This window comes from Haliotis cracherodii, unplaced genomic scaffold (assembly GCF_022045235.1).
Source record: "Haliotis cracherodii isolate W230 unplaced genomic scaffold, xgHalCrac1.p SCAF_21, whole genome shotgun sequence".
Taxonomy (NCBI): Eukaryota; Metazoa; Mollusca; class Gastropoda; order Lepetellida; family Haliotidae; genus Haliotis; species Haliotis cracherodii.
Window position 1 is genome coordinate 6,107,827 of NW_027266277.1, and position 13,591 is coordinate 6,121,417.

Sequence of the window (13,591 nt, forward strand, 5' to 3'; positions counted from 1 at the left end):
TCCCAGCGTGTGTGTTTATGTCAGGTTGACAATCTGCAGAAAGGGTACATATTTCCGATATCAATATTGCGTTCTACATGTACATACGTGAACAGAATCTATCACTTGTGCATAATATCTTCAAATATCAAAGTATCTGTGTAATGAATCTTTCACCATCCAATCTAGAATGAACCAAGATATTTAAAAAAGGTTCTGCTATGTTCTTGATGTTAAAGGTATTGTCCATAAAATGTTATCAGGTGCATAGTCGTTATCAGATGTATAAAACGGGTGCTCCGACAGACTTAGCTCTAAACGTGTTTAATATTGCAGCAGAGTCAACAGACAGACACTTTGTTTTGTTGTTTTATTGTCTTCATGTACAGTCTTTCACATGTATTTCTGGTTTCTTAATAATGTTCAACGTTTAACAGATCTCATAAACACAACTTTGACAGTGTTTCTGGCCGTGGAGTGCATTTCATGGACACAGCTAGTGTGCTTTATACAAAGAAAATGTTTGGTTATTTTGACTGGGTGACAGTGAATATATAGTGTGACCTTGTGGTCACTCTGCTCTACGCTCCCAGAGAGTACGCCAGTTTGTCAGACTTCAAAGACGTTTCCACTGTGGTCACATGGTGTGTTTTTTGGGTGGTGTATTACATTCGAACTGGATTCCTGTTGATCATAGTGAGTCTAGTTACTCCATAGGTAACGAGCCTTATATTTTCGGGAAGTACTCTCTTATCCAGACAAAGGGACTGAGTCTTTAGTTTGTAAGACTGGGTTGTGACTGAGTCTTTCGTCTATGTCAATGTCCAAGTGGCTCATTTTAGGGAAAGGCCCACTGTTTTTAGTTCCCGCTATTTAACCCAGCCGAGGTTACTTACTCATGAGAGTGTTGAGTCAATATCCTCTAGACAATATCTTGTCAAAGTGTTGTTTTAGCTACTCTCATTTTATTGCCTTTACACAGCTAATCAGCTTGTGTATTTGTTCTGATTTAATTCATCAGTGATGATGGTCAGCGTAAATGTGTTTTTTATCCTTTATGCTGTTGTCTATTGATACAATTACCTGATAGTAACAAACCTGTGAGCCTATTACCACATTTTCATTATTCTTGTTTAATGACAACCTGGTCACTAGAGCACAGCTCCGTGACACTGAACACAAAGGGAGAGTTGACTATTGGAAAGTTGTCCTCGTCCCTCTTGTAACAGAGTGTTTGTGGAGCGTTTCTTGTAACTCTGAATCTTATGCATAGATCTTAATATGAAACAGATGAGATGGTTTCACTCGTCTCTTTTATATCTAGTTGAAGTGGTTAAATCAGTGGGGTTATTTGGTTATTTACAAGTTATGGAACGACATCCGAACATCGTTATACCTAAAGCCTCAGTTAAACTTTGATTTTGCCAACCCGAGCAGACATTCCGGTTCATATACATAAAGAAACAGATCAGGAATAGTCTTCAGGAAATGTCATCACTAAGTAATGAAATCAGGCATTAGTCAGAAGAGAAATGTCGATCGGTGTTTGATGCCATTTATCTAACTTGGAAGCCTTGAGTCCTTGAGTTGCAGAGCAAATTATACCGGGCAAACGTCTTGACAAATAATAAATTACGAACATGTTTAGAATTTAAAACATTTGGATTCTAAGCTATTCAAATCAAGTTAAGGATACGAACGCTTTGAAACTGTCCGACTTGACGTTTTCCATGTTTTTGTTCCTAGGATCGCCCTTTACGAATACGACAGGAATCATACTATGTAGATGACTATGTGTTAGCTGAGATAATGGTAAAGCTCAGGTGTAATGACCCAATTTGAATTCGAAATCTTATATTGGTACTATGCTAGTATTAATTTCTGGCGAATGAGTTAAGTCTGAGTTTATTTTCGAAACATAAGTTCTTGAAATGAATGACGTAGTTTCCTTTAGGTACAAATTATGCACTATTTTGTCGATATCTTCAGTCGACATTTCTCGGTATTCCAACAATAATCATTATTGTTCTAACATACGGTATATATTCAATGAAGGACAAAGGTTTTCTGTGCTGAGTGAAGCACGAAGTTTAGACATAACAAACAACATGTGACATGAACTTGAATTATAAAGAAAACACATTCAGAAATTAAACGCTTATGTAACATGGTCATCATCTTCCCAAGGGAAGAGAGTTAACGGACTATAAAAGTTCCGTTTCCACCCTTGTCGAACTGGACGATCGAGCCTATGCATAGTCCAATCAAAATCGCATAACGAGATCGACATCCGAATCATAAACTATCGTTCAGATGTCGGTCGATTGCAGGATTTGCAAAGCATGTGTACCGACAACTTGTAACGTCACCAGATATTTTCCAAATCTTTTCCTGTTTATAATCAAGGTGCTCGAGTGATTTGATGCTCTTCGCGAAGTAGGACACCTGTTTTTAGAATATAAATCTTGATTATCGAACAGATTGTCTTCACTGGGCGCCGCCATTTTGTTTGAAGCAACTGCAGTGACATGAGAGGTGGAATCTGTCAAAAGGAGGGACATAAAGGGGACATAATAGCCACTGGTGGCGCTACGATCGACCCCAGCAATTCCAGTCCATTTCGGCAAGATTGGAAACTGGACTCTTACAGTTGCCTCGGGAAGATGCATAGTCATTTGGACTAACTACATTCACAAAGGTCAGGGCGTAGGTGAATCAGGGAACGCAGTTACATGCTGTTAATAGTGATCATGGGGAAAAAAACAACGTTTGTGATATTCTTTTGATTCGCTTACAAGGACACGCCTCTGTTGAGAACTTGCACGTTTTGGTTCCCCAGAATATTACCGTCAATGTGTGGGTTTCAGCTTTGTCCACGGTGTCAGAAATAAAAGAGCTCGACGGTTATATAACAACTCATGTGAATACATTATGCTATGTTCAAGATCAGGTTGATTTTTATGTATCTGTTACAACTGAACTGTACTATGGGACAAATGGCCTTGCATACTGAATAAACTGTCTGTCTGTCTGTATTTGAAATAAGAACACCGAACTGACTGGATATCGCGTTTTCATCACAAAGGACACAACGCGTGTTCTACGTGTGGTGGAGCCACGATCGTGCAAAGAAAAGTAGGCTTGCAATGGCAAGGTCGCAAAGTAGACTTTGATACAGGCTTTTGGACACTTTTCCTTCGGGAAGAGGCAATTCCAAAACATTTTTATGATTGCATCCCGTAATATGATACCATCACTTTTTCTTCGGCAGATATATTCATAGAATCCACTGTGGATGTGGTTAGGGGTGCGTCCAAAATGCCGGCCTCACATATTTGCCTGTTAAAACTGTTAAAGTGAAATGAAGAGGTACAACTGATGTAAGTGCATATATCTGTGTCATATTAGATTAAGAAATACAAAAGGGTATTAAAGGGACGCACTGGAAAATATACAAATGTTACATAAAATGGAGGGCGGTCAGCAAACTATGATATTGTCCTCAGAGCAAAGCCCCGCCTCCCTCGCCCCTATTTACCAGAGTGCCGTTGTACAAAGCTGTCCTAGCTCTTGGTGAAGGTACCTTCGAGACTCACGATAGCCGTAGCGCTAAGGTTGTTTTGTACAACGGCACCCATTCCTTTATCCGTGTACGTTGCGCCGCGTTGGATAGATGTGATGATGCTTCCTTTTAGACAGCATTTGATTTCAGAAAATTAGCTTTTATTGGAGAATCACCTCGTCTCGGGTTTTTCAGGCGCGTTAGGAATTGTTAGTCTCGTCTAGGTGTTGGATCAAAACTCTGCCTCGATCCCATGTTTCATCTCGTTCTCCGCTGATTCCACGAAAAGTAACATTATACGGTCGACCCTGACATTCCAGATCTTGTTGTATTTTCACTTCCACAAACATACATGTGTTCACCAATTTCAGCTCTGTTCTTAGCTTGCAGTTGAAAAGTTGAAAAAGAAAATCTGTCGCCATCTTGTCAACTTTGTCATTCAAGATTTCGAGTCATTGTAGTCATATTACATTGAATGTCTTGAAGTAGAATCAGTATGTCACTATTATAGTTCTCAGTCATACTGTGGCAAGCCGTGTACTAATAAGGGTCATCAGTCTCGGACCTCGGATCGAGCGTGGTTTTGACTTATCTGGTTGACAAAAAGTTCCTATTTTTGTCTGATTTTGGGTTAAATATTCGCAGAACAGATCCGATTTGCAACATAGCTGTCATAATCAAAAACTAATTTTGGCCGCTCATTATTGTGAAAGATGGGGTATTGAACGTATGTGGTCTCTACATGTTCCCTTGTCACATGTATGTTGCCACATTTTAGCCTAGAACACCTGTTCATACAGTGGCTGGATGTCGTGTAGAGTAGCTCAACATGTTCACGTATCTAGGTTTGTTGAAGTTTGATTTGTTAACCTTGAGTTGACGTTTGCACCTGATTAGTGACAGTTTAGCAGTTTAGTCTACACATTATTTTTGTATGAAGGTTATCGTGTGGGTACTGCGCAGTTGAAATAGTATGTTTGAACAGTGTCTGATTTCAAGGCCAAAGTTATATGTATCTTAGTAACCCATAAGATGCGACAATTTTGTCACAACTGTGTTAATGCGTTGTATTACACCAGGGTGAAAGTAACATAAAGTATGGTTACGGATAAAATACTTCATAATTTATTCCAACTACAACCGTTGGCTATAATCTAGGTAACCGTTTCCAATATAGGGAATGTTTTAGTAAATGTGTTAATGGTGGTATGGGGGTCTCTCTATGCGGTGAACCACCAGGGCACGACATCATCTGCTTGACAATGTAAAGTGAATGTATAACGAGATACTCCGCAGGTTCGATGTAGGTGGATATGACAGCGTGTCACTCCACACTATGTGCAGTATGCACAGTGCGTCACGAAGAGCACGAACGTGTGTCATCTTACTCTTTAGCCTCTCATTTTGAACATGGTAGATGGCTTACATTACTTATGTCTTTCTGTCAGATCATAAGATGGCTAAAGCAGATCGACATACCAGGCCTCACTGTTCATTCAGGAAGTTAGTTTCTTCTCCTAGACAAACTAGTCAATTAATCATGTTTACTATGTCGCGTGTGTTAGCTAGAACAGCCATAATCGATACCTCGAGATATTAGAGTGTATACTTGTATTATTCTGTTGGAATTGTCAACGGTATCACTTTGACTGCCAATATCTAACTGACCTTTCGTCACGATGAGCTAGGGCATGGCATTTTCAATAATAATGCGTCACGGGATTGCTGAAATGTTCTGAACCTAGCTTCATGTACGAAGGGTGTATAGCACACCCTTACCAGTACCCTACCAGGTACAATTTGTTTATGCTTATGCGAGGCAACATATTTCTGCAGACAACAGAATGACTATGTATTCTCTTTTGATCAAAATGGACAAAATTGGCTTCCGTGCTGTCATCAGGTATCTCCAACTCCAACAACCATCCATGCGAACGTAGTGTCAAGGTCAAAGGATGATGCTCCCACCCTTGCCACAACCACTCAGATGATTCAGGCTCAGGAATATCTTCACCTGCCTCCATATAGGAAAATGTGGATAAAATGCATGATCTGATTATGGATGCAGAAGACATATCTAAATGGAGAAATGAGAACATTCATAGGAAAGTACAGGGCATAACAGAGGCTTCAGCACGCTGGGTTCCATGGCCTCTGATTCCTAATAGAAATGTTCCAAGTTCATCTCGTGAGAATTTACGTCATTTCGAAGCGATCCCAGTTATTTGTCTGGAGATATTTGTAACCATAGATGTGTCTTGTGTTCACCACTATTACCCACAGGCTAAACAACAGTCAAAGCCTTGGAAACATCTAACGTCTCCTCCGACGAAAAAGGCACAGTTTGATCGGTTTTATGGGATTCCAAAGGTATCATTCTGCTGCACTACCTTCCAAAAAGGTCAGACGATCTGTGTCCAATATCATGCATATTTTGTTATTTCATGTTTCCGTGTCGCGGAGACAAGTTAAGCGTTCTTCTCTCATCAACTTGGAGTGAGTGAGTGAGTTGAAATGTTAAGTCACATCGGCAATATTTCAGCCATATCGTGACTATCAAGGGTTAAATATAATAAATACAATTACACTTATATAAAAACCTGCCAAGGAAGGACAGTAAAATTACTAGACTTATCACAGAAAAAGATTTAAAAAAAGGATAGAACTTATACATAACAATAACATGATAAAACGGACTATAGATCGCCAGCCCCTGAAAGGAGATCACCATACTGGGGACCATGGGGACTTACAGTACATTTGCTACCTGCGTGGACCCCAGCAGGATTTACACTATCCCTTCAAGTGTTGGCGATTATTGGCAGAGTAAAATGACACATATTCTACGATTAAAAACACGGTAGTTCTAAATTTACCTTGAAAGAAGAGGAACTTTCGTACCCTCTCAGGAGGACAACAATTTTACAGTACTTTAACCCCCCTCATGGATACAACCACAACCAATGCTAATTAAATCTACCAATCATAAAACATTTATATTTTAAAAGACAAAATAAAAATTTTGCAAACAATTCTATTTCCTTAAAAAAGCCCTAATGATTAAACGAGGATTGATACTGTTAAAAAGATCCTTAATAGATGACTGACGATTGGAAATATTTATCCCTTGTGATGGCAAAATCAATACAGTCAAGCAGGATATGCTTGACTGTGATTCTCTCATCACAAGTGATACAAAATTGAGGATCCTCACCTTTCAAGAGATATTCATGAGTATACCTGCTATGGCCAATACGACCTCGTTGTTTTATGATCTCTTCAAATCTGGACTGATCATCAACTTGGAAATGTTCTTATATGAAAACACTGTCGTTTGTTATCATTAAGCAATCAATGCATGTTAATGATAACTCGTTTTTTGCAAACAATGATCACATGCAAACGTAATGTTTCGTACGCTGCACATGTCGTTGCATGTGCTGTGAAGACTTGTAATGTAGAAACACGGAGGGAAATAAAGTTTCATCTGAACTTCTTTGAACCGCGAAACCTAAACATAAGGCATTATGAATAATGTTTCTTGGATTCAAATAAGCGAATTCCTCAATTATTTATTGACTCGGTAATGGCTTTGTTGCATTGAACAGACGTGTTGAGGAATGTCCTTGCATCAACTAGTACTATGACTCTACCCTTGCCCCTAAGTGTGACACTCGGGGTGTGTTCGCTTGACGTGGGAAATAATTAAAAAAATAAAGCCAAATTAAGACCCACAGTCGATGTGTGTGTTGGGGTACGTTTTTGGTAAACAAAGAAAAGAATTCTGCGACTGCCATCGTTTGATTAAATTGAATTTAATTGCTTAACCTTCTGTCATTTCTGTTTAGATTGCAGGAAGCCACTCGCTACCTTCCACTCAGGACTTTTACACGTCTATCCATTGAAGACGGCACTCACTCATTTAAAACATGGCTCTGCAGATTGACTTGGCAGAAATGCAAATACAACATTGACATTAAATATTTTTAGGAGAAAGACAAAGTCATTGCACAGTCATTCCCGCTTCAACTTGGAGATGGAGGTCCGGAATTTAACAGATGTCGCCAAATACAATATGTAGTCTTGCTTATTTGTACCACGTTTTAATGGCAGTGTTAGTATTTCCAAGAGTGATAAATTGCATATGCTCTGTGTTCATATATAACCTGGACAATTGTGGGGATTTTCATATCTTATTTCCTTAGATATTTATGAATAATATCCATTTACAATAATTTCATTTTGAATTGTCATCAGAGTTGTTACGTTAGCCTTAATTTTAATGATCGTTTAACAAAGTTTCTAGCCTAAAACGTTTTTTTCACAATTAACGTGGACCTTCGCAGTTAGGCATAAAATGTTCTCAAAATACTAAATTTCGCATCCATTCGGTATGAAAGATAAAGGCATACCATCAAAGCCTCAAGTGACAATCTGTGGATACATTTTATCGGCAACCTCTGCTTATGATAAACTGCACTGCCTGTGTGTCATGTATTGATTAGTTTTACTGAGTGTGTTAATATTATTGAATATCACTAGGTATTTGTAGCTGGCTACATCATCCCCATTGACAATTGTATAAAACTGGCGAGTAGTCCATAAATATTTTGCATATCCATAAATATAATTGCTTGACGTTCACGTTTAGTATCGAGTGCATGTGGATTTTAGCATAGGTCATAAATGTTAGATACTCTTTGATGAGCATGTAGTAAGACAAAGTAACAACATTCTCAAATACAGTGATGACGATGACATCGATTCAGCTTGGTGCCATTACATCACAAAGCTGGTTGTACCCTATAGCAAACAGCGCAGGCTGCTACGTTTTTTCGCGTTTCTATTAGTGGTTGGCAATTTTTGTCCAGCCAGTGCTTATGAAAGCATGTGATACATGGATAAAATCGGTTGTTGAGAATAGAAGTAGGTACTATTTTAAAACACGTCAAAAGTGCAATAGGACTGTTGTTTTCATCAATGTACACCCTTTCCTTTATCACTGAGGAGGGGCGGTCGGGTAGCCTATAGCTAGTGGTTAAAGCGTTCGATCGTCATGGGTACAATGTGTGAAGCCACTTTCCGGTGTACCCCGCCGTGATATTGCTGGAATATTGCTAAAAGTGTCGAAAAACTCACTCACTCACTCACTTATCACTGAGGACACGATATGGATGAAGAACCCTTTTGAGATGTCATCCCAGCGATGTCCCAATGCCTGCAGCTCAACAAATGTTCTTTTTATTCTCTCATATGGTCTGTGGGGAACCAAATCTGTCTTAAGGTGTTCTCTTGTGTCTGAAGTTTACGACTACGGCAGATGGGAGATGTGTGTATGCTGTGATGTCACCTCATACCTTTAGGTTTCCATCGCAAAAAAAAATACAAACCAGGCGTCAACACAACGCTCCCATGGCCGTGATAAACGCGACGAGATGTCATGTACACGCTAGACGATCAGAACGATCACATCGGTGTTGTCGGAGTTGACGATCGCGTAACCAAATCCTGAAGGGATTATTTTATTTTCTTGTGTTATCTATTACGCTGCGATAATCTCGTATGACTTAATGCAAAATGAACAACGAGTTAAAACCAAACACTCCGCTGTGTACCTGCAGTAGGACTGTTTGCGCACAGGGGTTATGATCCAAGTTGATATGATAGGATTGTTAAATATTTGGTTGACATAAAACTACCAAAGGGTATAATGTAATAAAACTATATATAAAGGTACACGGGTTCTTAAGTATCTGATTTTATAAGCAGGTTTTCATGTTACTTCGTAACTAGTTTGATAATTGTTTTCACACCTTTGAATTTTCTACACATTTCCCTGTGTTCGGGACAACGGTGTTTGGTTGTATGTCATAGCATGTCCCCTTTTAACCATGTAATTCTTTGTGTCGTAAAACAATTCCGTTCGTTGCATCGCACTTCAATCTTTGTCAAAGGCAGAACTATAAGCAATCAAATAACATTCAGACAGAATAAAACAAGATGAATAACTACAACGCTTTCAATGAATTTCAACAAACAAAGCAGAAATCTTTTTCATGGCAACCTACTTACATACCTACAACAAACGTAAATGTACCTAAGGTAGAGTAGCTTCAGTATATTCAATTTTGAGGTGTGTTTAATTCCGTAAAACTAGTAAACTCGTCGGGCTCATTGTAATACGAAAAACTTTAACAAAATTAACTAAATTTCTGAATAGGCGATATCGTATAACAACTTGTTTCGTCATTTGTCACTTACAAAAATATTGCCATGAACATGTGCCAGACCCTTCAAGGTCACATATAAATCCATATCATTAATGTTATATGCCTTGCTCTATCTGAGAACAAATTGTTTTGACTTGATTTGGTTTTCAAATTCAGAAACTTTCAATTACAATTTACAAAACATAAAGTATTCTTGCTGTGACGTGTCAAACGGACAAAAGAACAACGCAACATGCAATAATCTGAACAACGGACCCAACTTGGGTTTCAGTATTTCTGGAGAATATATACAGAAGGATAAACATCAAGACGAGTTTTTGGTATGCTACCATTTTGTCCTTAATACTATATATTTGTACATTTTAGCCTGATTGGTGGGAAAGCTGTCGATCTCGCATAAATTAACTAAGGATTGGACGTCATTTTGAAAGACGAGTGATTAATTGATTTGAACACAAGAAGCGAATCATAATATCATCATTAACAATGAGCCTTTTTAACATCTTTAGTTATGGTTTCAATCAGTGATATGACACTTACGCAACCACAAGGACAGTTTATTTGAATATCTCAAGTAGTCATCAATCCCATATAGTGACCAAGCCAATCTAAAACATATGTCATGGTTTGAAAGCACAACGTTCTCATCCGCACAGAACAAAACACTGATTCACTTATTAAGATATTGATTGTTTGTTTCTTGTTTAACGTCGCACTCAGCAATATTCCAGCTGTACGACGGCGGTCAGTAAATAATCGAGTCTGGACCAGACAATCTAGTGATTGACATCATACGCATCGATCCACGCAATTGGGATCGATGACATGCATCAACCAAGTAAGCGAGCCTGACCACCCGATCCCGTTAGTCGCCTCTTGCGACAAGCATAGTCGCCCTATTAAGATATTGGCCGCATAAACCTTAATACATGACATACAAAATACATTAGAAATTGCTTCGTACCAATACGTGTGCATTTGTGTTTGTGCTTCAGTTTTGATGACCCTAATGAAAAATCAAACTTGAAGCGAGGGAATATTGTTTTACTCCACAGTCAATACTGAACCAGCCATGTAACCGGCATGGAATTAATCTAGTTTGGACCAGGCACAATTCTTATTGAAAGTATGAGCAACGAGATCTAGGACCTAGACGTGTACTAATTAGGAACTAAACAGCAGTGTGGATGTTAACGTTATTTTTTTAATATTTCTTATTTACAAAGTCAATGTCAGGTTAATCCAATATCTAAACGTGTTCACTATGAACACAGCCTAAAGTTTGTCCGATCTAACAACGTTATTGTGATGCCTCACGTGGCAAGACGTCTTAAGTTAGAAATTTGTATTTTTTGTGGGTCTTGGATGTTATATAATTTATGAAAATTCTATTCTAACGTATATGGACTGTTTCAAGTGTGCAAACATACTTGAACAGATTGAGCACGTGGTAGACTAAATATTGAACTTATGACACATCCTTTTTCTGACAGCTGTCGTTGCGAAAACTCGCTTTCATATTGAAGGCCTTTCCACCTTTAAAACGCAGTAAAGTGCATCCTACAAGCACACAAAAACATGCATATATGCATAAAGATTCAGAGTGACAAAAAATTCTTTCCAATACTCATCTTTCCCTTTGTATTGTGCACTAACGGACAGAAAGTGACTTTGCTTCAAATAAAGTGATGTAAATATTATGTTATTGAAAATAACAACACAAATTTGGTCATTCGTCTTATTAATGTGCGGAGACATTAGACGATTGAAAACAGTCAGGGGGTTGCTGTTACAAATGTCAACCGAAGATTGGACCAACTGAGATTGCGTTACCGGCTGGTTCTGGTCCTGTCATAGGCGTAGCCCTATTCTCATCCCAGACATGTTCTACGGGGAAGAGGACTTGAAAAGCAGCAGGTCATGGTAGTACGGTTAAGCTGCCCAAAACGTCTGTTACAACACTTGCAACGTGTGAGCTAACATTATCTTGCTGCAACGTGACGTTACGTCCCTGCATTTGCACAAATGATAGAACATGATTCAAAAGAATGTCGGGGTAGCGTACGCTATTCAAATTGCCATGAACAACGATGAATTGTTGATGCCATCCCATACTAATATACTTCTACTCCCACACAGGCGTTGAGCATGGCGTTGTTCTCCTGAAAGCTACTAGACGCTTCCACGACCTCAAGAGCAGTCAGGTTGAAATCTCGACTTAATCTGAGAACAGTATTCTGTCCGAGTCTTGTCTTCTGAACTTCAGTTACTGTCTAAACTATGCTAGGCGTGCCTGACGTTTATGTGGAAGCAAAATTGGACGCATCTCTGGACGCCGGGGCCAGGTGTCTTGCTCCCTCGAGCGATTGTGTTCGGTTCTGCCACTAATTGGTCTTCACCTAGGAATGGTCCGAGCTGTTAATGTGGCAGTTTGGAAACGATCCGTAGATATTCCAACTTGGCAACTTCGTTTTGCACTATTCCTGTTTGCAGCAAACCCACGTTGTATATACGTTGATTTTCAGCAAGCCGTGGCATTGTGTCAGCGTAATTTACGGTTAAATAAAAGTGGTTATTTATGATCACTTGATAGGTAAATAATCATTGTGTGCTGTTCACATTAAAAAAAAACACGTGTCAGAGTATGCTCCCAACAAACATACAACTATGAACATGCAAATTGTAAATAAAAGAATTATGTCGGGTGCACTTCCCTATTTTGGAATCCCGTGTTTTTCTTTGGGAACAACTGACTTGCACTTGCATGTGTTTGTGACGGGCGCAACCCGTGGGGCAGGATACGTTCACGTTTCCGCAAATACCTGGTACCATTACTATATGATAGTGATTTGTCAAAACATGGTTCTGATACAGTCGAAATCGTACAGTAGACTATTTTAGTTTATGGCTATTGTCGCTATTCTTTTAGGAATCGTTCTTAGACAAATGTGGTCATGGTTGAAGATTTTGCGAAAACAATGTTTACAATAGTATACATCTCAGATGCCATTTTACGCAATGCAGGATTACATGTTTCCATGTCATTATTCTATTTTTTTTTAATACCAGACACTGCCCCCTAACATCAAGCAGATCCTGGTACGTATTAATAATTTGTTTTTTTAAATAACCCCCTGTATCAGTATCACATCCTCTTTAAATTATCACTGTAGCTATCCCACTGTATTGCTTTCAGCTCATTTGACGTGTACTTGTGGGCAAGAGAGAGAGATAATTTGAGAGCCTTGAGAGACGAGATGACTACACGGCTCAGACGAGCAGCAGTGCAAACATGACCAGAAAGAAGGAATCGAGCTTCGTGAACAAACTTTATATCAGGGGAACGTCTGGATGTGTCAAACTGAACTATACATATTCCAATATGTATACATGACCATATGCCCAAACGTATCTGCGAGAGGTGTTTTTTTCTAGAGAATAGTCTGTCAGAATATTCTTTTCCTTACTGATGGAAAAATACTTGATTGTAGTGACATATTGAACAGTAAACACAATGCTTCGCTAATAGAATATACAGTTTTCTTTAATAATTTATGACAGTTTTTTTGTTCAGAGGCAAACATTGCATTATGTCTTCAATTTCCTTTTTAGATATGACTGTGGTGTTCATCTCTGTCTCTGTACGAAATGTGAAGTCGGGCCGAGTTGTTCTTGTATCATAGACATCAGATATAGATTGAAATATTTATCAGTAAATATTGTCGGGTGTTCGTCCGTATCATACTTTTTAAGAGCGGCTATGATGTCAGCTGAGTTCTTCACAACATAACGTTGTTTCCAGTAAGAGGGTAGTTTGCTG